At 50.5% G+C, this 25,480-nt stretch overlaps 1 protein-coding gene, 1 long non-coding RNA gene and 2 other non-coding genes across 6 annotated transcripts in view; 1 reads left to right on the forward strand and 3 right to left on the reverse strand.

The window, feature by feature from the left end:
• Positions 1-25,480, forward strand: part of Rab11fip4 (RAB11 family interacting protein 4 (class II)) — a 106,996-nt gene that overhangs the window by 32,285 nt on the left and 49,231 nt on the right. The gene's annotated exons all lie outside the window — the stretch shown is intronic.
• Positions 12,006-12,108, reverse strand: Gm25867. Its single transcript, XR_003949893.1, has one exon. It is a non-coding gene; the product is annotated as a U6 spliceosomal RNA (small nuclear RNA).
• On the reverse strand, positions 14,130-23,529 carry Gm30718. 2 transcript variants are annotated; one of them, XR_001780096.2, is made up of 5 exons: positions 23,440-23,529; positions 20,767-20,858; positions 17,589-17,702; positions 16,465-16,627; positions 15,396-15,937 (listed from the first exon to the last, which is right to left on the reverse strand). It is a non-coding gene; the product is annotated as a predicted gene, 30718 (long non-coding RNA). The 2 variants fall into 2 exon arrangements; XR_001780097.2 differs by having other exon boundaries at positions 14,130-16,627.
• On the reverse strand, positions 15,716-15,823 carry LOC115487854. Its single transcript, XR_003949886.1, has one exon. It is a non-coding gene; the product is annotated as a U6 spliceosomal RNA (small nuclear RNA).

The raw sequence follows: 25,480 nt of genomic DNA on the forward strand, positions 1-25,480 counted from the left end.
TGAAAATGTGTGGTTTGTTATCGTACATAAACTACAGCATTTCAGGAAGTTATCTGTCCTTGAGCAAGTGGACCTTACAGGTTACAGGCTTTTGTTTTGTTTTGTTTTGTTTTGTTTTGTTTTGTTTTTTAGAGACAGGGTTTCTCTGTGTAGCCCTGACTGTTCTGGAACTCCCTCTGTAGACCAGAACGCCCTCAAACTGAGAGAGATCCCCCTGCCTCTGCCTCCTGATTAAAGGCATGCACTACCCCCTGGTGAAGCATTTCTGCTTTATATTTCTCTTAAGCACAGTAATTTAAACTTAAAACATAGTGTTGCTATCACAGGAATAAAGAAACTGAATAACAGGAACAAAAAGCTGATTGGCCAGCATCAAACTGCTATTTTGAAAGGGTTAAGGTAGCAGGAGACTCCCTTACCGTACCAGCTAAGACCCTCCTGATTTCCACATAGCAGTTTAGTTTCCGTCTTAGTGGCACGAGACACTGTCATGAGCAAGGCTCTTTCTGTCCAGTCTGCTTAGTGCAGATGCCTGCTCCTCACAAAGGGAACCTGTAAATTTTGTCTAACAATTTGAAGATGACAGAGACTAAACGTCCAGCCGCTGTGGGGCCAGGGTACAAGTCTGGTTCCAGACTGTGCTCAGCTTGAGAACCGTTAGGGGTAGACCTGGATAACCAGGCTCCAAGTGTGTGTAAGGCCAGCGCTGAGGGCTCCAGAACTGTTTTACTGTGTCCGGTCCATGAATGCATTCAGGACCAATGGAACCAGACCTGGGACAGAGAACCCCCAATGTGGGGCTGACACTAAGTGGCCCTGGACTCTTTTTGGGCCCAGCCTTTGTGGAGGGTGCAGAATGAGTAGGCGGTACCGTCATTTAAAAATGGGATCCGCACCTCACTAAGGCCACTGACTACCCATACAACTTCAGCAAGTTCCCCTCAACATCTCAGAACCTCAGTTTTCTTGGCCAAAAAGCAGGACTTGCCCAGCCAGGCTAGGTCTGATTTAATGCAAGGACAAATCAGGGATCCACAATCATCCGAGTCTCTGCATCCCCTTCACCCTTGAGGTCCAATGTTTCAAAGACATGTCAAAACGAAGCTTGCAGTGAGAAGTTGGAGAACAGAGATGCACTGAGGCCAAGAACCCCAGGGGTACCCAGGAGCAGGGACATGTTCCATGGGCTCCAGCAGCTTCCGTGGCATCCGTACTGTCTCAACCACAGCCAGAAAAGATGGTGCATTTAGCAAAGAGGGGAAGTAGGCTCGGAGGACCTGACCCTCAAGAGGGAATTCTTTATAAGCAATGGTCTTGTTGTATTGTTTTCCCAAAATCCAGAGGTCCCAGAGAGGCAGAAAGACGGAGCCAGCAATCTCAACAACCTGGCTCTTCCCGTCTCCCCTGTAGGACTGTAGAATGTGACTGTGAGTGTTATGCCTCTTCCAGGAAGACAAACCTCTTCCCATCCTCCACACAGCTCTGGCCAGAGCACCCACTGAGGCTGTGTATTCCTAGGCATGGCAGGTGACTTGGTTTGGCTTAGTCAGATAGCTTGGTGGACATGGGCCAATTCCTGCCTGTGGGCTCCTGAGTGTCCCTGAGCCATCCAGGCAGAGTGAATCCTTAGAACTCACCGGAATCCCAGCTCCTGGAAGAGATGGAGCAAACCCATAGCTCATCAAAGTCAGAATTCCGAGGAAGCCAGCTAGAGGCAGATCCTAATGCTGTGGACCAGGCACCCAGCACCTTGCTGTGCTCCAGCTGTCCCCTAGAGGTCAGTGTGGGACCAAGAAGCCAGCCAGATTCTGGTTCTTGTGGGGGGGGGGGGGGTTGCAGTGTGTCTCCAGGGAGTACAGATCTGAGCCTGGGATTGAGGAGGTAGAGAATGGCACACAGCTGGATGTCAGGACTGCAGCTGAGCGCCCTCAGTGGAGGGACGTGAACCCTTCAGGGTGTGGATGTCACTTGCAGCTTGTGGCTTGTTGGGAGTCACCTTGAGACTATAAAGTGCTTTCCTGTTGGCTGTAGGATACATAGGCTTCTGCATCTGTTCCTCTTCCAGGTCCCATGGAGGCCGGTGCTGGGCACCACAGGCCTGGGCAAGTCCACTCTGGATGTTTATTTAACCATTCCTGTGCAGCACTAGATGCTGACTGTGGGGCATACCCTTGTCCCCAGAGCCTGGCACACCTGTTGGGGAAAGTGTCACTGTGTGTTGCTACATGTGCTGTTGACCATATTTCTCAGTTCAGGAAATGTTGGTCTGGTGAGAGGATGCCAGAAGATATCCAGGGATGGTGTCTCCAGGACAAGCTTCCACCACCACCACCCCCAAATACCACTCCCCAGTCTGCTCCAAGGGCTGCCTACTGGCTTCCCTTTTGTGTGGCCCCCCAGTCCCTATGGTAATGAGAGCTGTGGAGGAATGGGCCCATGGGCATCAAAGCAAGGGCATGCTGGCTAGGGGCTGTGGCCACCCATGTCAAGCAGTGAGGCAAAGCCTAACTATGAGAATCTGGGTACCTGGTCATCCACCTATGTGGGAAGATTAATAGGGAACCCATCAAACCAGAAGGCAGCAGGTCACCTGCTCCTGCTGTGTGGCTGCCAGTGTAAGAATCTAATGTTACCATCCATCTAAAGATGCCCAGGTCAAAGAGTCACCCGTGGTACCCTTATACGCTGCAGCCTCCCCTCCTGTGCTCTTCATAATTCTCTTTGTCACAGCTGCTGTCTCCCCAGCCTCCTAGTTCCCCACTGTTCTCTCTCCGGAACCCCCACCACAGCCACAGCAAGTGTCCCTCCCCCCAGGAGGTGAAGTAGAACCTGGGGTCCCACCTGCTTCTCACTGTAGCATGTCTCACACCCTAAAACTTGTGACGTCAAATCTCTCCTAGTTTGTTTAATTTTATTGTGTCAACATGCATGTGTATAGTAGAGGCCAAAAGAGGACATGCAGTGCTGCCTCTATCTCCCTGTTATCCCTTTGAGGCAGGGTCGCTCGCTGAACCTGGGGTCACCGGTGTGGCTGGGATTGTGTCCAGTCTGTTCCATGGGTGTTAGCATCTAAGAGCTGAACCCAGACCTCATGCTTGAACAGCAAGCACTCCCCACCGATGACCGATCTCTCCCCCTCCCATCTACTTACATTATGGGAAAGCCGTGTTCTGTCTCGGTTCTGGGCCTTTGTGATGTTTGTCTTTCTTCTGGGCCATCTGTTCTGCCCACTGATTGTCACAGGCTGTCTGGCATTTCTTTCTCTGGGTCCCCTTTGCTCCACCCTAGAGAAGGATCTGCGCTGGGCCTCCTGGAGGCCTGGGAGCCATCACTGCTCAGTCTTACTCTCCAGAAGGTTCCATTGTACTGTGGGAGGCAGTGATGACAGTGGCAGAGCCCCTTTGAGCTCCTCTCCTTCACAGCAGGCAGCACCTGTGTCCTCGGGGTTTCTCTAAGCATCTAGAAGACTAGATATCTTGTTGCTATTATTGCTTGGAGACAGGGTCTCACTCTGCTTCTACCAGTTTTTGAACTCAGTGTGAAGCCCAGGCTGTCCTAGCACTCACTATGTAGCCCAGGCTGGCCTTGAAATAACAGTCACCCTTCTGCCTCAATCTCCCAATCCTGGTATTATAGACACGAGCCACCAATCCAGCTTAATATACATCTTTCGAGCTAGAGAGATGGTTCAGTGGTTAGAGCACTGGTGGCACTTCCAGAGGATCCAGATTTGGTTTCCAGCACCCACATGACAGCTCACAACTATCTCTAACCTCAGTCCCGGACAATCCAGTGTCCTCTTCCTACCTCTGTGGCCACTGCACGCATGTGGTGCACATGTAAACATATAGGCAAAACATATAAAATAAAATTTTTCAAAGTAGATTTTTAATAGTTTTGCATTTTTTGTTTTTAATATAAGAAGCCAAGAAGACTGTACTAATTATATTTTACCAACTATACCAAAACTGTATAATATACAAGTACTGTTTACTCCCCGTCCCCAAACCTTGATATCCTGCAGTCTCCTCCTCCCGGCTTTCTCCCTCCCTTGTTCCACCAAGAACAACTCATTACCGCTTGTTATTCTGTAGTGTTGACACATATACTTTGCTATAATCTTGAGAAGTAACAAATGCCATGCAGTAATCATGCTTGTGCCTTAGTCTGTCCCCTGACAGTAGCCAAATACTCTGCAAAGCTACAGTAAGCAAAGAGGCGTGGCCCTGTCATGAGAATGGGCAGCCAGCGCAATAGAGCAGAACAGAGAGCCCAGAAATAAGTCCACATATTGGCAGCCAACCTCGCCTTTGACAAAGGTGGAAAGAGAAGTGACTCTGTTTTATGACGCTGAGAAAATTGGATAGCAAATACAGAAAAAAAGAAGAGTAGACCTCTGCCCCTCATCTCAGATGGATTAAAGACTTGATTGAAAGCAGAGAGACACAGATGGAGAAATTTGAGCCTATCAAGAATTTTTTATAAATAAAGTTTTATTAGAATACAAGCATGTCCGTTTGATAAATGCGTTCTCACCCTAACCTCCAACCCACCCCCTTTTTGAGACAGGGTCTCTCTGTTTATTTAGCCTTGACTAGCCTGGCTATGTGGACCAGAGGTCAGCCTGCTCTACCTCCTGAGTGCAGTACCACACCCAGCCCTTCTGACTGTTTTCAAACCATGGCAGTGGATTTGAATTAAAACCAGCCCTTGGTATCCGCAGAGGATTGGTTCCAGGACCAGTAAGGACACCTAAACCCGTGGGTGCTCAAGCATCGGGTATAAATGGCATGGTATTTGCATGTAGCCCAGTCATAACCTCTCATGTCCCTGTTATCATCTCCTGGTTCCTTGTAATACCTAAAGCAATGCAGATGCTATGCAAATACCTACCATAGCTCACAGTTTAGGAGCAAGGGCAAGGAAATAAGAAACAAGTCCAGGTATGTTCAACATGGCTACTTTGTCATTGCTCTGTTGGCTGTTGTGGCTTGGTGCTGGGAACCATCTTGAACCTAGGGCCTAGCATATGCTAAGCACAGCCCCTCCCACTGAGCTACACCTCCAGCATTTTGTTTTCTGCTCATGGTTGGTGGAATGCGATGCAGGACCCAAGGAGGGAGGGAGGGAGGGAGGGAGGGAGGGAGGGAGAGAGAGAGAGAGAGAGAGAGAGAGAGAGAGAGAGAGAGAGAGAGAGAGAGATAGATATGCTGCCTCCGAGTCTGAATGACTGCAGGTTCTGAAATAGGTGCCAATGCTTTTTTTAGGGAAGAGTTGTTTTTTGTTTTTCGAGGCAGGGTTTCTCTGTGTAGCCCTAGCTGTCCTGGAACTCACTTTGTAGACCAGGCTGGCCTCAAACTCAGAAATCCTCCTGCCTCTGCCTTCTGAGTGCTGGGATTAAAGGCGTGTACCACCACGCTGGCTCCCCATGAGTGCAGACTGTTCATTTAAAGGACACAAATACCAAAGCTCCTGATACACCCACAAATCCCTCTCTGAGGAGTCCATCAAGATTACATTAGATCCTTTAAAAAAATTCTTATTTGTGTTCTGTTTATGTGCATATAGGTGTGGGTTTGTGCACATCCTCACAGAGGCCAGAAGAGGGCATTCAATCCCCTGAAACTGCAGTTACAGTTATGAGCTGCCCAACACGGATGCTAGGAAACAAACTGTATCAAAACTGTCTGTAAGACCCGGTACCACCTTCTGACCCCTGCAAGTACCAGGCACATATTTGGTGCACATGCATACATAAGAGCAAACACTTTTACATACAAAAGAAAAATAAATCCCTCTCTCTTGGGCTATTGGGATACCTCAGTGGCTAGGAGTGCTTGCCACCAAAACTACCAGAGATTTACCACTGGGACCCATGGGGTGGAAGAGGAGGGCCAACGCCTCCAAGTCACCCTGAAGCCCTTGCAAGCTTGTGTTTACACAGCCTTCCCTCCCTAACACACACAGTCCAATACAAATGGGGTTTGGTAAGGACCAGGACTTTATCTTAGACCCCAAATGGCTTCCACTCACATTCAGAGATTTTGCAAAACCCATCTTGTCAGAGCAGGTCTTTCTATCCTGTACCCAGCCTGAGAACGCTTCAGGACCCTCCATCCAAGACCACCATCCCTTCATCCATCCACCCAGAAGGAAGCATTCTTGAGGCTGATTATGACAAAGTGCACTTTTCAGTTCTAAGAATACTTCCTTCCTAAGAGACAGTACTGCAATTCTACAGAGCTTGGAGGTTCAGGGTGGCACCCTGTGTGCATAGTGTGGCGATGACTGGAGAGTTTGTAGCTCAGGAGGATCCGCCCTTAATCCATCCTGCTTGTGTGTGCTCCCTCCAAAAGGAAAACCCCTTGCTTTAACCTAAGGCTCAGAGCTTCTGGAAGAACATCCTCGGGAAGTGGTTGACCGCTGAGCCTGAAGGCTGAGCAGACAGTAGGTGCTGAGGAGGCCCTCTCCATTCACCTCCTCTGCCTGGGCTCCCCCACCTCCAAGCTCCGACTCCCTCACCCCACCAGCCAGCCCCTCACCTCCTGCCCTAATCAGCCCCTGGGAAGTCTGGGCTGAGCTAGCCTGAGGTACCTCCCTCCGGGGACAGCCTCACCCTGGTGCTCAGGGGCAGGGACATTTTTATGGGGTAGCCTTACCATTGCAGGGCGCCAGGAAGCTGTAGGGAGTGGGCAGGCGCATAGGTTCCATCTTTCCTGAGCCTGGCAGGGTTCTGGTTTTATTAGCCAGAACTTTCTCCTGTAAACCTGATCTCTCTACTGCCCTCCCCTACCAGTGAGTTAAGGGAATCTCTGACACATGTGGGAAAACACCACGCAGGTGTGTGCACTGAAAGAGGTTAGCTTTCCAAAACACCGCAGGCTAAGCCAGTGTTCTCAGGCCTGGCTGCACAGTGTAAGCATTTGATTAATTAGTTCTCTCTCTCTCTCTCTCTCTCTCTCTCTCTCTCTCTCTCTCTCTCTCTCTCTCTCTCTCTCTCTCTCTCTCTCTCTCTCTCTCTCTCCTCTCTCTCTCTCCAGGTAACCGATTCTTATACAAATTTACTATCTAAACCAGTGTCCTCAAGGTTTGGGACAAGTTAGAATGGCCTGTTAGCTTGTAAGAGTCCCCAGACTCAGGCTGGGCCTCTGACCCAGGAAATAATTCCATGAAGCCACAGTGCACTGGCCACTCTGCACTCTGGCCCATTCCTTCAATGCTTTCTCTGAGTCTAGAAGACTGGACTGGGAAGAAGGGACCGGTCCCTTGCAAACGGCCACTGCCTGACCCAGCTGTGCACTCACGAGAGTTCCTGGTGTTTTTATATTTCTCTGTGGTTTGATAGAAACCTGGCCACAGCCTGTGATTGTTCCCAAGCCCAAAGCACTCGCAGTCCTATAGCACCAACTTCATGGAGTCGCAGTTAAGGAAGGAAGCATTCCTAGTGTGCAGTGAGCCGTGGCTCAGGCTACTAGGAGTCACTGGGATGCTGTATCCTGACTATTTAATTTAAAGTGTTTTCAACTTTTGGAAGAATGATAAGAGTAAAACAAATGCATTTATTTAAACACAGCAGTTAGCATGTTGCAACATGTGTGTGTGTGTGTGTGTGTGTGATATCTGGTTTGTTTGTTTGTTTGCTTTATTTTTTATTTTATATACGTTAGTGTTCTGCCTGCATGTATGTCTATGTGAGGATGTTGGAGTCTCTGGAACTAGTTACAGAGAGTTGTGAGCTACCATGTGGGTGTTTGAAATTGAACCTGGGTCCTCTGGAAATACAGATAGTGCTCTTAACTGCTAAGCCATCTCTCTAGCCCTTGCTTGTATGTTTTATTGCTGGGGATTTTGTTTGCCGCTTTTGGTGGGCTGTATAAAAATCAGTTGCAAATATAATGACATTTGACTCTAAACTTTGTTATTTGTATGAGGTTGGATCTCATGTAGTTCAGGCTAGCCCCAAATTCACTATGTAGAAGAGGGTATTCCTGAAACAGTGATCCTCCTGCCTCCTCCTGATTGGCCTTGATCTTTTTTTGGAGGGGGGGTGTTGAGACAGAGTTTCTCTGTATAGCCCTGGCTGTCCTGGAACTCACTCTGTAGACCAGGCTGGCTTTGATCTCGGAAATCCACCTGCCTCTGCCTCCCAAGTGTTGGGATTAAAGGCGTGCGACACCACTACCCGGCTGGCCTTGATTCTTAAAGTCTTGGTGGTCCCTTAGCCTGAGGGCCCTCTCTCACATAACCACAACAGCCTTGTCTCTTTCAGGAAATTTAGGATGGATGCAACATATTATCTAATTTAAACTGCTTTCCTAGTTCCCAAGTTTCTAGCTTCTGGTCCCAACCTCAGACCTAAGCCAGAAACACACAGCATTTTCAACTGTCGTGTCTCCTTAGCAGCCTCAGCCTAGACTAGCTCCTGAGACCTTCCCCACGCTCCTTTGTGCCAGGTGTTCAGAATTATGTCTTAGCAAGGCCATACCTCCTCCTCCTCTGAGCTGAGTTGAAAATATCAAAGTAGCTTACAGAAAACTTAAGGCAGGGCTCCTAACAGGGACCTCCCTGTGTCTGGTGGCCTATCTGAGGTAGCACCGGACAAGATGCAAGGGTCTGTGTGTGACGAGTGATGGTGCCTTTGCAGACACATGCCTGAGGGTGGTCCCAGCCCGGTGCTGTGCTCTTTAGTCCACTGCCCTCCTCCACCCTGACTGCACCTCGTAGGCTCCCCATCTAGCTGCTCCAAGGTCAGTTGCCATTAATGAGCCCATCCTTGCTTCCTCCCTCCCTCCTTCCTTTCTGTCCTCCCTTCCTCATTGACAGCACTGCGAAGGCCTGTGGGTTTGTTCTAGAACATGTCTTGAGTCTCCTGAGCCTTTCTCCCCACCCTTGCAGAACCTGAAGCTGCCTTCCAACCCACATCCTACACCCTCTTGCCTTTCTACCGCAAACCTTCCATACAACTGCCAGAATTGTCTTCTAGGTCCTTAAGTCAGGACCTGGAACTCGTCGAGGGGCACAGAAGCAGGAGACCCAGCTCCCCTCTGCCCATTGCAGCCTGAAGAGCTCCCCTGATCTTTTAAGGGCCTCACCTCAGGCCAAACTGGAATGTGCGACTTTGACATAGACATGGATTTCAAGGTAGGCCGGATGAAGCAGAGTTGATCTTTTTACTATAAAGCTTTTTGATATAGATTTTAACCGTGAGGGTTAAGGAGGGGAGGTTGCTTAGAAATAAAGACAGACACACCAGAGAACACAGCTGTGGGATTCTCTGAGAGAGACTTACTTCATAGTCTTTTATAGTCCCAGGTAGGACTTTGGTGAGATTTGAGACTATTATCTTCAAAGGGTTGCTTAGAAACCCACATGAGATCACAGGATGGCTCCTGAGTGGCACCTGATGGGATCATACTCGATAAGGTTGCAGAGATACAAGGAGGTAGGCTGTCTTCCCGGCAAGCAAAATTAACTGCCTTGAAATCCCCAGATCCTTGGGAAAGGAGTGAGGCCCTACCCAAGGTCATAAGCATACAGGCCTTAGAACAGAGTCACTGCTGTTGACATCAAAGGTCCACGTCTGAAAGGGACAGTGCCATCATGCCAGCAACTCCACAGCACGTGTTAATTGTGTGGGACTTTTCACCTCTCAGATGGAGCGGCCTCAGCCAGAGCAAGGGGCTCCTCTCTACCATGTTCCCCAGAATTTCCCTTGTCCTTCCATCCTTCTTCAGCATGCTCTTGCTTGAGACCTTCCCATGCTAAATCTTCCTAACAGAGTCCTAGGCCAGAGTCCTGACTTCCTTCACCTGCCTGGGAGAGCAAACTGGTCGGAGAGACCTGCTGGAAAGGCTGGATGCAGGCTTACAGGACACAGTGGAGAGCAAGCACCACCCCCCACCCCCTGCCCCACTGCAGGATGCTGCCCTGAGATGCAGGCTTATATAGAGGAAGAGGTATGATAGTCAGACTGGCAGTTAGTCACTATCATGGCTCCTGCTCTGAGAGTGGTTCCAGAAATCACCCCACTGTTGCTGAGATCAGTCAGGCTCCTAGGAGACCATTGCTCCTGCGTAGCAGGGAGAACAGCTTCCGTTTCCGTCATGGGGGCGGGGAGGGGGGAGCAGTGTTCTCATCATGGATGATAAGTCTGCTAGGATTTTTCTGGAATCCAGACTGAGGGCATGACTGGGTGCTACTCTAGGAGTCTGGAAGAGGACAAGGAAAACTCCGTTACTCTTATCTTGGAGACTTCAGCATTGAAGGGGGCAGGGAAAGTTAGATAACATAAGGGCCACTCATCCTTGCGTCACTAGTGTTTGGTGGCATTCTGTGTGATTAACAAGCTCACGGGCAGAACTGAGCAGAGGTCTGACCAAAGTTTTAAGGCCAAGGAGACAGACACAGAATGAAAGCCGAGAGGCCAGGAATTCTCTTGCTGTTAATCCCATGTGGGCCTGCAGGTCTAAGTGAAGTGATGGTGCTCTTTAAAATGGAGCCGCTAAGCCCCTGTCACACACAATCTTGTTAGAAGAAAGTCCTAACTTCTCACCACACCCTATGGGATTTCACCTCTGCCTGAATTTCTGCCCTGGTCCCTGCCACCTCGCAGGGTTCCCAGCTCTCCTGGCCTTTTTTGTCTTCTTTGCTGTCTATAATTTGCTTTCCACTGTAGTGATAAAGACCACGGTCAAAAGAAACTCAGAGAGAGAAAAAGGTGTATTTTATCTTACAACCTCGGGTCACACTCCATCAGTGAGAGAAGTTGGGGCAGGGACTCAAGGCAGGAACATGGAGCCGGAACAGGGCAGAAGTCATGGAAGAAAGCTGTTTACTGGCATGCTCAGCCTGCTTTCTTATACACATCAGGGCGGCCTGCCCAAAGATGGCAAAGCCTCCAGAAGACCTGGTCTTCCCTCACCAATTATTAATCAAAGCAATACCTGCCCCCCCACCCCAGACCTTTCTATAGGCCAGTCTGATAGAAGTATTCCTTCGTCAGGGATATGCCTAGGTTTGTGTGTCAACTTGACAAAAACCATCCAGTGCATTCCGGTGATTCTCCTACCCAGGACCATGTCCCTCTACCCTAATCAGGTACCAGCACCAGTGTCACCTCCTCTAGGAAGCCTTCCCTGCCTGACCCTTGGTCACGTCAACTACACTGTGCACCGTTTCTCCAGTCCCTCTTGTCCACATCTGGTACCTCTCCAGGGTCACTGAGTGTGTGCCTCCCTGGTTCACAGATGCTCCTGGGACACATGGGCTGGGTGGATGAATACCAGATGGGAAGATCACCCCAGGTGACAAGGTCACCCCAGATGGGAAGGTCACCCCAGATGGGAAGGTCACATCTGGGCTGGGGAGGAACTGGTTCCCACCTAGAAACCCAGGAGCACTAAGGAAATCAGTTCAAAGGCCTCAAAATTCACACTATGCATAGGCACTTGGGAAAGAAATCATAAAACTGGAGGCCCTGAGCCCCTCCCAGCTACGCCCTGGCTCTCATACTTTTATCTCGCACAGGAATCCCCTGCCTTTTTTGATGTCTCTAATGACAGTGGCCGCATTGCTGCCTAAGTCTCACCTGTGCCTCTGTGATTTGAAGGTGCTTTCCCTGGCCTCACCTTAAATGCTGTAGACGCCACGGGAGCAGTCCCTCCTTGCTGCCTCTCTTCCTCCATCCACCAGTGTGTCCTTTCCAGCCTGGCTGTCACTCTCACCTGCAGTGAGGGCCACGGGATTCCTGTCTTCACATCTGCTGCTATGACAGACAAGACTGGTTTTCTGCCAGGAACTGTGCTCAGCCTCTGACTCTCCCTGTACGTCTCAGTGAACTGCTGGGGCATGTCACATCTGCCCTAAGCCAGGCCCTGTCACTGCCAGGGATGGGAAGGCGGTGCCTGTGACCCAGTTGATGCTATTGATTTCAGGAAGTAGACAGATGGAAGCCCACTTGGCTGGTCTTGGGGCAGAGTTGATCCTTGTTTGTTTGTTTGTTTGTTTTTCATATGGAATTCTTCAGAGATGTTCATGTCATTCTTGCTCAGGGGCCCTGTTAATTTTCTGTGTATTTTTGCAGTGTTAGTGTCTGTGCTGTGGAAGCAAGAATTCATGTTGTTTATTTGAGATGAAAGTCTCCCTGTTGTCCAGACTGACTTGAGCAATCCTCCTGCCTTAGCTTCTGAAGTAGCTGAGACTACAAGTATATGCTACCATGCTGGGCTCCAAATTGTGATTTTTTATATATATAAAATTTTTTAAAGAAACATTTATATTTATTACTTATTTATTTGTTACTTAGTAAGTTTTTTGAGACAGGATCTCTCACTTATGTAACTCTGGCTGTCCTGGGACTGGATCCAGGCTGCCTTGAACTCACGGAGATCCAATGTAAGTTTCTCTGAAGCATTGGGATTAAAGAGTCACACCACTATGCCCAGCCAATTTATTTCTTTTTATTTCACGTGTCTGAGTGTTTTGCCTGCATGTCTGTGCACCACATGTGTGTAGTACCCATGGAGGCCAGAAGAGGGCATTTGATTCCCCGGAGTTGTAATCTCAGACAATTGTGAGCTGCCATGTAGGTGCTGGGAATTAAACCCAGGTCCTAAGGAAGAGCAGCAAGTGCTCTTAATCACTGGAGCCAAGTCTCCACCCACTCACCCCAAATTGTAAAATTAAACTTGAGAGCAAGGCATTGGGGCCCGAGGATCCTGGGTTCACCTCTTGATCCTGTCCAATACTAGTAGGGCTGATAGCAAAATCTCAGACTTCCACCTGTGCCACTTTTCCTGCACTAACTGGGAGTGGTAACTGGTGTGGTTCTCCAGGAAGGCCTGCTAACCCAGCAGAGCCTAGAAAATGCTGACATCTCAGGCTGTAAAACAAGTCTTTTGTTCACTGATACCTTTTGCCCCAGGGGTGCTGACCTCCCGTGGTGGCCAAGCCCATGCTTCTGATCTCTACTCAAAGGTCCCCACCCCTGTCATCAGGGGTCCTACCTAATTGGGAAACTCAGCTCAAGGCCTTCCTGCAGGGTGGGGACTACCTGGTCCCAGGGCAAAGATGTTTGGAAGGCTCCCTGGAGGGGAACACCTGAGCTCCTTCCAATCCCTGCCACGTTCTTGACCAGGAAAACAAATATGGCTGAAATACTATGATAACTATGGCTGAAAACAAATATGGCTGAAATACTATGATAACTCTGGCTTTTTGTTGGGAGTATGCTGACACCAGACCCAGGGTCTCTGGTATGGTAATGGAAGCACTCTATCGCAGGCTAGCCCCTCACACTAGGCAGGAGACTGATCCTGTGTGGAGGAGAAAGAATGTTATCTTTCTCTCCCTCTATCTAGAGCCCACAAATTAAACTAACAAAAGATACCTCTCAATCAATCTCTCTCTCCCTTCCCCTCCCCTCCCCTCCCCTCCCCTTCCTCTGGTCTCTTTGTGTGTGTCTGTGTCAGTCTCTGCCTCTTACCCCCCCACACACACACATACAATGTAGGCCTGAGACTGAAGACCCACATCTTTGTTCTTCTCTTCCTGACACAAATTTACAAATTCATGTTGTTGTGTTCCTCCTCCTCCTCTTCTTCCTCCTCTTTTTTTGATTTATATTTCTTACTTTTTATTTTTCTCCCTTCCTTTTTCGAGATGAAGCCTTACTGTATGTAGCCTAGCTTCTAGGCTTGAGCTGGCTGGAATTACAGTCAGGAGCCGAAAGGCCTGCTTCAAGTCTGCTTTATGGAGGGAGATGTGTGACCTGCTTTCCCACACATGAGACAGCAGCAACTTGCTCCTAGTGTCTGCTATTTCTCTGTTGCCTTTAACTCAAAACAATCCTATATCGGCTGGGCATGTGACACATGCTTTTAACCCCGGCACTGAAGAAGCAGAGGCAGGCAGGGGGTTCTCTGAGTTCTAGGCCAGCCTGGCCGAGAGAGAGAGAGAGAGAGAGAGAGAGAGAGAGAGAGAGAGAGAGAGAGAGAGGGAGGGAGGGAGGGAGGGAGAGAGAGAGAGAGAGAGAGAGAGAGAGAGAGAGAGAGTTAGTTCCAGAACAGCCAGGGCTACATAAGGAAGCCCTGCCTAGAAAAAACAAAACAATAATAATCCTATGTCAAAATAGCCTATCTGGGGGTGCATTTTGGTCCTCTCAGGTCCCTGCCTCAGTCTCCCTCTTAGGCCCTTCATACACACAGGCACCTCCATGTCCACCTGAACTAAGTCTCTTGGTCCAACAGTGAGGGAAGCTTAGTGCCTGACCACCCCCTGCTCTGAGGTCTTCACAGGGGCTGCCTCCCTCACAGTCTTTGTTTGTTTGTTTGTTTTTCTTTTTGTTTTTTCGAGACAGGGTTTCTCTGTGTAGCCCTGGCTGTCCTGGAACTCACTCTGTAGACCAGGCTGGCCTCGAACTCAGAAATCCGCCTGCCTCTGCCTCCCAAGTGCTGGGATTAAAGGCGTGCGACGCCACGCCCGGCCTCGCTCACAGTCTTGCCTCCCCACTACACTACAGTTACTCCTTTAGGCCTTACTCTTCTAAGGTGTGTGATGAGGAGGGGGGGTTCTTTGTTTGTTTTGCTTTACTTTTTTTTGTTTAGGTTTACTTATTTTAATTTTATATGTGTGAGTATTTCATTTACACGTACGTTCCCATACCTCGTGTGTGCAGTGCCCAAGGAGGGCAGAAGAGGGGATCAGATCCCCCAGAACTAAAGTCAGGAATGGTTGTGAGCCACCATGTGGTTGCTGGGAACTGAACTCAGGACCTCTAGAAGAACAGCCAGTGCTCAGTGGTTACTGAGCCATTTCCAGAAGGAAGTTCTTAATCTAAGCTAAAGTATTCTAAGACAGTGGCAGGTTGGAGCTGTACTGCCAGTGTTGGGCTGATGTAGGGCAGGTGGCTGCCCTTCCCTACCTGCAGGGCCCCTGTCCTGACTGTGGGCGGGAGCTTAGCTCCAGGAGACTTGGGGCACTCAGCCTCTGGGAAAGGATAGAGCCTCTCTCTTTAGAGCTCCCATCTCTGTCCTGATCTCCTGCTCCAAGCTTGGTTGTCTCTCGTCTCTGTGCCCATTCCCACCACGCCATGTGAAGCGCCCTGAGTGGGAGCCTTGGGAACTCCCTGAGACCTGTCACTAGAGTGCATTTGTGATCTGTACTCTGCTCAGGATGGTCTCCGGGTTTTGCACCAGGTCTTTCCTCATGGAATGAAATCTCTGTCAGATGAGGAGAATCACTCCAGCTAACTCGAACTCTCCCTGGTGAGGCCTGTGAATGCACGCGCTGTCTGTCAGTGTGGCTGTTGTCCTCCTTTGCCTCTGTAGGTTATTTCTATCTTGTTGGTCCAACTCTGAATGTGTCTTTTATTGTAAATAATTATACAGATGTCCAACTCTGAATGTCTTTTATTGTAAATAATTTTACAGATGTCAGGAAAAAAAAAATCCACAATGAAGACTAAGGAAGGAAAGAGACACTGTATTGGAAAATAAGTCGGAAGTCTTCATCAAGGGAGGGGCTGTTGCCATAGGGATGAGACTGCACCCAACTGGCATCTGCCAGCATTACCAGGGCCAGCTGGATTTTGGTTTGGGGATTTGGGTTTCCTTTTGTTTTGGAAGCTAGGTCTCAAGTGGGCCAGGCTGGCCTGGAACTCACTTTATTGACAAGTGTTTTCTTTTAAAACTTTCTTTTGTAAGGTACATACTTTTATTAAGACTATGGGACCCTCGGTGAATTTTTGTATCATCCTCGCACAGGGGCCGTGCTAATCTGCTCCGTATTGTTCCAGTGTTAGCATGAGTGCTGCTGAAGAGAGCACCTAAGGACAGTCCTGAGCAGGTCCTCTTCCCTCCCGGCCTGGGTGCTGGAATTAGGGTGCCCCAGAGCTTCACAGAGGCTGGGCATGCGCTTCACTCCCAGCCAGCTTCAGCTCCTATAGGATAGAGGTGGCCCCAGATGGGGTAGGCGGCAGAGTCACAGAACACCGTGTCCCTGAGACTGACTTCTTCAGGCAGTGGGAGTGGGCTTGTCCTGCTCAAGAATAGTTCCAGGGTTGGGGCTGGAGAGATGGCTCCATGGTTAAGAGCACTGACTGCTCTTCCAGAGGTCCTGAGTTCAATTCCCAGCAACCACATGGTGGCTCACACCATATGTAATGGGATCTGATGCCCTCTACTGGTGTGTCTGAAGAGAGCAACAGTGTGCTTACAAACATTAAATAAATAAAATCTTTAAAAAAAGAATAGTTCCAGGTAAAGAATGCGTTTGAAGGTTGGAAGTATGGAGCCTACTGTCCCCTGCTTGCACCCTTTGCAGATGCAGGACCAGCCTTGCTGGAGCTCTGTTCTGCCCAGCTGTTCCATGTTTATGGACTGAAAGGAGAGTGTTGCTAGAGTGTGGGGCTGGCCTATCCCTAAACTCCAGGAAAGGAAGGGTCCCTAGCCTATCATAGGGCCTTACCCTGCATCCTCGAGAGTCATCCTCATGGCCTGGCTTCTAGCAATCAGCACTGTGGGCCCCTCCTCCTGACAATGGCTTCCCATTTCCACCGTGACAGGAAAGACAGGGGTTACCTCATAGTCCTCAGGAGACCCAGATGGATTGATCGTTCAGGGCTGTACTCCTGGAAGAAGCAGGACAGGGCCTAGTGTCCATTTGCTGGCTGGCCTCACTAGGCAACCACACATTTTACACTATGGCTGCTTTCTCTTCCTTCCTCCCTCCCCCAGTCTCCCATCCCTCTCCATCCCGTCTTTCTGCTGTTTCCCTCTCAGCATAGGGCACCTTCCCATTGAAGCCCTGTCTTGGCAAGAGGCAGACACAGGGTGGGGTGGGCTGTTGGAATGTTTGCAGTGTAAGCCAGGTACTCACACTTTCCATGGCCAATTTCTCTGACTGCCACCCATCCTTTCTGCTTAGGCTATATAGCCCGTTGTGCCCACTGCATTTTGAGGAATCTGAGGAATCTCAGGCACTTGTCTGAGAGATTTGGTGTGCAGTGCCTGGGTTGTCACTCGCCCTGTCTGCACCCAGGACTCCTGGTAGCCAGCTCCTTTCTACTTGCCCTGCAGCTTCTCTGCATCCCAGGCCTCTCCTTGCACTCTGTCCCCGCCTGGGAGAAAGGAACAGCTGGGCTAGGAAGGGCTTGCAGAGCTTGTCCTCGCTCTACAACCTAAGCATCACAGGAGACCCACAGGGTAAATGACAAGGGAGAAGAGTGTCCCCCCCACCCCACCTGAGCCCCCCCCCCCCCAGCCTGCTTTGTTGGCATTGCCTGGACAAAGGTCCTAACCAGGAGACTTTTGTCTGGCTATGGAGCAGGGAACTGTGAGGTGAATATAAATAAGAAACACTCCAGAAAGGGAGCGTGTGTGTGTGTGTGTGTGTGTGTGTGTGTGTGTGTGTGTTTGTGTGACACACATATGGAGGTCAGAGGGTAAGCTGAGGGAGTTTTCCCTTTCCACTGTGTGGGTCTTGGGATCAAGCTCAGGTCTTGGTGGCATCTCTAATCTGCTGAGCCTTTGTGCCTCTGGATTTCAAATGACTTTAGGGACTCCCCATTGGGGAGGAGGTACCTTACCCACCTTATTGGCTCTTGGGACCCCTTTCAGTCCAGACTCTTTGCTGTAGAAATGCAAACCCAGCTGACTCAGGGTGTGGTGTGCAGTGCATTTGGGGCTTATTTGCCACTTCCTCCCCTAGAGGAAACAAAACTTGTGATAACAGTGTGGGCTTGGTAGACAGCTATTACTCAAAGACCGAAAATTGTCCCCAGACTCCCAGTCACGGGTGTCTGCTCCCCCCATCGCTCTGTTCTTCAAGCCCCTGGGCTTCACAGCTGCAAGGAAGAACTAGTCTCCTGCAGTCTGTGGGAATGCCACCTGGGAACCCATGCCACCAAGCACAGCAGTCCCAGGCCATGCCTTTTTTTATGGTCGTTGTCTGGCTATTGTGACAGCCCCTGTGCTGACTTCCTGTCTCTAGTCTGCCTCCCTTCACTACAAGCATCATCCACAAACACGGGGACCCTGGGTGGAGGTTCCTGCCTGTGAGATGCGTTGGCTGTGCAGCACTGGGCAAACTGCTTAGCCTCTCTGTAGCTAGAATCCTTATTTGAAAAATCATGATAAAATGCCCATCAGACTATAACTGTTTTTATTGCTATTAGTCACTAGATTCTGACCTTCAGGAAGTCAGGGCTATCTCTGGTTCATCTCTGTGCCTCAGTGAACGAATGACACACTAGGACTGGGTGAATATTTATGGAAAAGTTGAAGGGCCCGGAGCTGCCCCTTTGACAAGAAGCCATCTGTAGCTCCCCTGCCTCCTGACTGATATTTAGTGTCTCTGGCAACAGGGTCCTCCACCTGCAGAATGGTGCTCCTCTCTCTCTTAGAAGGTCCCCCTTCTGCCTCTGCTATGTTTACTGGGTGCTGGCTCTGCCCCAGCAGGTTTTGCCAGCCCTCTAGACTGACCAGAAGCAGCCCTCCCCTGTACCAGGATACCTTATCTCATATGATGGGCTGGGCCTTAGAGCATCTTCTGTGTTTTAGGGCACAGGGACACTTGGACCTTTGAGGTGGCCTCCTGTGATCCTTAGAGCTGGGGGCGGGGGCATTGGAATGATTGGCTGCTAAAACTCACTCCTGCTCTCTGGCCACTTTTACCTTCAAGATCACCTTCCAGAAGGAATGAAAGGCAGGTGCTTCCCCCCCCCCCCCCAATCTGGATTGGATGAGTGGCTGCTGCCTCCCCAGGCCCTGCCCCGTATCTTAATCCCAAATGGGGTTGGGGTAGGGCACTTCAAGTTCACGTGTAAGGTACCCATTGAAAACAACCTTTGGGCTGGGTGTGGTGGTACGGAAATCCCACTGCTAAGGCAGGAGGTTGATCAGGCCAGGCCAGAGCAGGTCGGGAAACAGGAACTTGTCTCAAAACAACAGCAGAAAGATAAAAAAGCAACTAGTCTTTGGGTCAGCTGGAGAAGGAACACTCGAGACCCATATGTGTTGTCCTGGCTATTGAAAAATGGGCAGTTCTTAGTTTAGGGCTGGCTCTAGAGATCGACCAATCATGTCTGTCAATCCGGAAGGAGGGACAGGGTTTCCCTACCAGCCTTCCCCACCCAATAAGACCTTGAGCTAGCAATCTCTCCTAGCCTCAGCTTGTCTGTGAAATGGGTGCCATCTTGCTGCACCCCTGGGCCTGATGGAATGATTCTGGGAGGTTCAGTTAGAGCCCTTTCAGTGTTAGCCAGGGAGTGCTGGCTCCTGACAGTGAGACATGATGTAAGAAATGTAGGTGGCTGTAAAGATTCAAACTTTAGTTCCAGTTCCTGTTGGCCATCTCCACTTTTCTCCTATGACTATGACTAGTTATAGGTGGTGGCTTTATCCCTGGGACTGTTTTCCACAGAAATCAAGTGATATGAGTGAGTGAGTGAGTGTGTATGTGTGTGAGTGTGTATGTATGAGTGTGTGTATGTATGTATGTGTGTGTGTGTGTGTCTGTGTGTGTATGTATGTATGTGTGTGAGTGTATATGTGTGTGAGTATGTATTATGTGTGTGTGTGGTATGTGTGTGACTGTGTATGTGTGTATGAGTGTGTGTATGTGTGTGTGAGTGTGTGTGTATATGTGTATGTATGTATGTGTGTGTGAGTATGTATTATGTGTGTGGTGTGTGTGTGACTGTGTATGGTGTATGAGTGTGTGTGTGTATGTGTGTGTGAGTGTGTGTGTGAGTGTGTGTGTGTGGTGTGTGTGTGACTGTGTATGGTGTATGAGTGTGTGTGTGTATGTGTGTGTGTGAGTGTGTGTGTGTGTGTGTGTGTGTGTGTGTGTGTGTTATTTTGGCAGGCATTAGCCAGTGGAACTATAGCAAACAGCACTATGTTGCAGCTTCCAGCTGGAGCACACTCTCCCTTCCCTGCTACTTGCTGCTCATAAGCTCCCCACTACCCCAGTCTTTAACAGCCTTACCACCAGGTTCTTGGTGTCTCTCCCCCCTCCCCTGGCCTGCCACTCCCATCCCAGGAGTACAGGCAGGGCAATAAAACCCCTCCCCAGCCTGGCTTGGTTCCTGACTCACACCATCCATTGATCATACCTCCAGTAGCCTCAGTTTCCCCATCAAGAAGCACAGAGCTTCAGAGCACTATGTGACATGGGGTACTTCCAAGCACCTGGGAACCAAGAGCCAGGAGATAGACTGGTTTCCTCAGCACAGAGCCCCTCAGAGCTTGACAAACCAAGAACCCTCAAGAAGAACACGGGGTGCTACAAAATTTGCACTCAGACTTGACCAGGGAGGCCATTCTTTTCTCCTGGAACACACTTTGGGACATTCACAGGCCTTGCTACTCCTCTGTGGCTTGTGTGTGTCCTGGTAGCTGATTAGACCACCCAGTCTGTGCATATACAAATTCCTACATTCTGACCTCCAGGCGATTTATGCTTCTGCCCAGTCTCCTGGGCACCCCAGTAGGTCACATATACTGGGTTCACCTGGGGAGCCTTAAAACCTCCAGATTTAATTGACCTGCAGTTTCACCAGTCACTGGGAGTTTGCCAAGCTGCCCTGATGGTTTTAAAGTACAGCCAGCTATATGGATGGGTGCACACCAGACAGGGTTAGGCGGATCCATTTGAATTTGAAATCTTGAGGAAAACAGGGGACTGTCTCAAGGCCCCGGCACTGGCTGGTTGCAAGGCCTGAACCAGGATAAGGCGCCTGCAGTTCTAGCTGGTGTCATCACTCACCCCACCTCGTGGCCTGGAACGTTCTCCTTCCGAGCCTCAGCTTGTACGTGCGTGTGTCGTGTGGGGGGTGGAGTCCACGTGCCACAGTGTATCTGTCAAGTCAGAGGACAGCTTTATGGAGCGGGTTCCCTCCTTCCACCTTTATATGGGCACCAGGGATCAAATTCGGGTTTCCACGTTTATCCAGCAAGCTCTTTCTCCTACTGAGCCATCTTGTTGGGATCCTCAGCCTTAGCCTTTTGACCCCAAACAAGAGCCTTGGTTGAGCCCGGTCCTGAAACCAGCTTTGTACCTGGCCCACTCTACTCAGGATTCTAAACGACCCATCCCCAGGACGGAAAAGCCCAAGCCATCCGGGAAGGGAAACAAGCCATCAGGGCTTGGTCCTGTTATAAAGCAAGCACTCTCGGGAGGACGAATCCCAGCCTGGCCCCTTGTGGGCTCTGCTGCCTTGCCTTACCCTTGATCCCTAATGCATCTCAGTTTCCTGGCTTATGGACGGGCACAGTGGCCCATGGCCCTGTGCAGAGAAATAAAGGAGGTGCTGGACTCTTGGCTGGCATCGTGTGAAGTTGCTGGGGGCTCTTACGTTGGCAGTGATGCAGGAGGCCTGAGGTTTTTGGCTGCCTGGAGAGCAACATTCCCTGCACTCTCCCTTCCCTGGTTCCCTTGCTAGATTCCCCAGCCTGGCCGCTATCCCACTGTCCCTTCATGTGTGTGACTGTGGCTAGGAGGAGCCCTGTGTCCTGTGCTGCCAGTGTAGGGGACCAGATAACTTTGCCAGCCACAGCTGGTGGCAGCCTTCCCACCGAGTGGGCCCACTCCTGACGGGGCAGCTGCTACCGTCAGGGTTGGTTTATTTTTATTCCTCCCTCTAGAGCCTGTAATCAAAGGGCAGTATCATACTGCTGCTTGCCACGGGGAACAGAGATGACGGGGTGTTATTCACAGCCAGGCCCTGGGAATGGGTCAGTGGCTGGCTTACACTTTCATCTCTGAGGGAAACGGAGGTTGTAGACTCAACTCCTTCAAGGTTGCTCCCTTCAGCTCTGCTCTAGATCACGGGTCTTCCCCTGGCCCTATGACAGCTGTGGTAAGGGCAGCATTAAGAGCAGCACCCCACGGACCTCACACCTTGGCCAGAGTCAGCTGGCTAAGTGCAGATGGCAGGCCACATTCACTCCCTCCTCTCCCCAGTCCTGGGTAGATCTGAGAATCAGAATCCTAACAAGTTCTCTGGACCAACCACAGATCTAGACACTGCTGCAGAGCTGTGGACACTTTTTCTCCTGTGCCAGTTCACCTCCCAGGGCTCCCAGCCCTGACCAGTCAGTCGGCTTTCTTTCGGCTTTCGGTCTCAGAAGCACCGACAGTCCTGGGGGAGCAGGCAGCAATGGTCACAGTTAGACCACCTGGTTCACAGTCCATATCTTTGTCTGCTGCCTCCTGTTCTGTGACTTCTGTTTTCTCACCTGCGGGATGAGGGTGAGACCGGCTCCCTCCTGTGCTGTTAGGCAGGTTGTTAAGTCAGTGCTTATGCTAGTCTCCAGCACACAGAGAGCATCATCTCACAGGTGAGCAGCCGGGATGTAACTCAGTTGGCAGAGAGCTCACTTAGCATTCATGAACCCCCCAGTTTGATTCCCCGGCATGATATAAACTACGCCTGGTGCATTCGGAGGGCTAGAGAGGGAGCGGCGGGGGGATCAGCAGTTCGAGGCTAACCTGAGCTTACGTGAGATACCTACTGTAAAACTTTAATTAAAAAAAAAAAAAAAACTTCTATTTTATGTATGGGTGTTTTGCCTGCATGTGTGTGTACCACGTGTGTTTGCTGTGTTTGTGGAGCCCAGAGGAGGGTGTCAGGTTTCCCTGGCACTGGAGTTACAGCACTTTGTGAGCTACCATATACGCTCTGGGATCAAACACAGGACCCCTGCAAGAGCAAGTGTCCTCAACCTGCTGAGTCACCTCCCGACCCCTAAAATGATAATTAAAAAAAAATACATTTATCTATTTATTTTGGTGTTCTGAGACAGGTTCTGCTCTCTCTGGAGCCCAGGCTAGCCTTGAATTGCCTCAGCCTCCTGAGTTGCTAGGACCGCACCTGCCTGTTTGAGCGCATTGTCCAGGTTGAAAGTGCTATTGAGGGAGGTGAAGAGATTTTCCCAAGGTTACCCAGCCACCGAATGGTGAGGTTGGCCAGCCGTGTGTGTGTGTGTGTGTGTGTGTGTGTGTGTGTGTGTGTGTGTGTGTGAGTGTGAGGTGTGTGTGTGCATGTGTGTGTGTGTGCTATCACAGTCAATCCTCTGCTGGCCAGCTGCAGCTCAGCTGGTGGTGGGTTCCATACAGCTTGACTTTGAAAGACCCCTCCATACTCTGCTCTCTCTGGCCACACACACACTGTAGTTTCTGATAAATTCCAATCCCATTAGCCAGTCAGGAGATGTCTAGAGAAAACAGGTGGCCCGAGAGAGGGAGCAGCAACCCTCTGCTTCCCCAGGGTCTGAATGTCCCCTCAGGGAGGAGAGGCCCCAGGCGAAGCTGCTGCCCTCAGTCTAGAAAGCTCGGCGTTTGTTATGCTAATGTGCGTCGGCTCACAGAACCTCCCCAGTTTCTGGAAGAATGCACACTTGGAATCTTTGCCTTTGGTCTGGGCAGAGTGAACCTCACCCTCTGTCTGGCGCTGGGTGGATGCCATCAGGATCTTGCTCTTGTTTTTGCTTCTGCTCCCAAGTGTTCCAGAAAAGCTGCTGTTCCTCGGGTCTCACTTTCTCCTTGCCTTGATTCTCGCCTCTGACTGGTTCTCATGCTGCGTTTGCTTGAGGGCCACTTTTGTGAGCCTGTCCCCGATGGCCCTCAGAAAGGGCTTTGTGTCCTGTCTCTCTGGTTGCCTGTGGAGTGTCCAGCGTTGCACCCACTTCCCACTCAGATCTCTGTCCCAGCTGCTGGGCAAGGGCAGTTCCTTGGGGACCTTTCTCTCTGCTTTCATCCCTGCTCTGATGGAGTGGGTCCAGAGGTCAGTGGCTGCCAGCTCGGGGCCCATTCTAATGAAGGGAACTGAATGCCTGGGCCGCCAAAACTGGCCCTTTGCAAAACAGTCAAGGGAGAGCCTGTCCCCAAGGCGAGCGTGCCAGCTCTTGTTTGCCCTAGCCTGGTATTCTTAGACACGGACTGGGCCATGGGGCCCCGAAAGAGGGGCCCAGGATGGGGAAGGCGACAGAAAGCAGGTTTATTTAGGGTGAGCTGGTGCCTTTCATGGCATGGTGCCTTCAGAAACTGGAAGAGCAGCAGGGCACCTGGGGTAGGAGTCGGGCTCAGCTCTAACAGGATCCTGATGCCAAATGCTTGGGACTCTGGACTTGGGACCCTTCTGATCAGAGGTTCTCCCTCCCTCTCCACAGAAGCCCACATAGCTGCATGCTGACCCGATCCAGCCTCATGCTGACCCGATCCAGCTGACCTTCTGCTGGATTTGGAAGGGCTGTGCACAGTGCAGGCAGGCAGGCAGGCCTGCATGTCCTCTGATGGGCCAATCTTTCAGAGTCTCAGCTTCTTAAATCTGTGAAATGGGAAGAATGGTGTATACTCAGCTACATTCAGGTTAGGCGGGGTCTGAAGCTCTTTGCAGGCAAAGCACAGCATCAAGTATTAGTATTGCATGTGCACACCCCGGGAGGGCCTCTCTCAAGCTCTCGAAGGTCTAGGAGTTGAGGCTTGGAAAAGTTGCACTGCAAATGCAGCTAGCTGCTCCCTGCCTGGTGGACCAGGGAGGGCAGTGTAGGCTGACTCTGAGTCCAGAAACAGTCTCCCAACCTCAGGCAGCCTTCCTGTGGTCCTCAGGCCATGTGTGCTGGTGCAGCCACTTCCACCTGTCCAGTAGCCCCAAACAACAGCCCCCTCCTGGCTTACTGGCTCGCCCATGTTTCTTTCCCCTTGGAAGGGAACTTAGGTTCTATTGCTCCCTTCCTCGGAGGCCTGCAGGTACACACAAAGAGACATGCATGCACGCTGGCCATAAAAAGAGTTTAGAAGCTTGAAAGCAAGCAGGGAGAGCCCACGTAGGAAGCCCAGCAAACAGTATGGAAGGAGCAAGCCTCTGCTGAAGGTTCCCACGGACCCAGCAGAGGGGAAGTTGATAGTAGCTGTTCTGATCTGCCACGAGGAAGGACCGACCTAGCAGGTGGCCTGGGCAGCATGGGGACAGAGGCTATGCTGGCCACCACCATGTGTTGGGAGCCTGCCCCTAAATGCTCCTTGTGTGGTAAGTACTTTTATTCCCATTTCATAGCTGGGAGTATGAGGCACTAGGTAGAAAGACCAAAGTCCCCACACTCTGTCACTGGCCAGGCAGAGAGCCCCTCATCTGGCATTCATGTTGGCCACAAAGCCTATAGGCTGTGCCTGGACTTGGGTTAAAGTCAAGTGGTTAGATGCTGAGCCTGAAGCAGGGAAAGACTTCCTTGTCGGGGGGCTGGGTGTCCAGACTTTGGGTGAGTGCTTCACTGGTCAGGGCAGATCTTGGATGTCTGAAGAGTACTCAGGCCAGGTCTGGTGTTGAGGGAGTCGCAGGAGCAAGCATGGTGGTCACACTAGGTTTTGGAAAGCCAACAACCATTATAAAGCTTCGTCTGGAAAGAAAATGCTACATGATCCCTCTAACCTACAGAACTTTACAATTATTTTTAAAGGGAGCTGGTGAGACGGCTCAGTG

The sequence above is a fragment of the Mus musculus genome, chromosome 11, assembly GCF_000001635.26.
Source record: "Mus musculus strain C57BL/6J chromosome 11, GRCm38.p6 C57BL/6J".
NCBI lineage: Eukaryota > Metazoa > Chordata > Mammalia > Rodentia > Muridae > Mus > Mus musculus.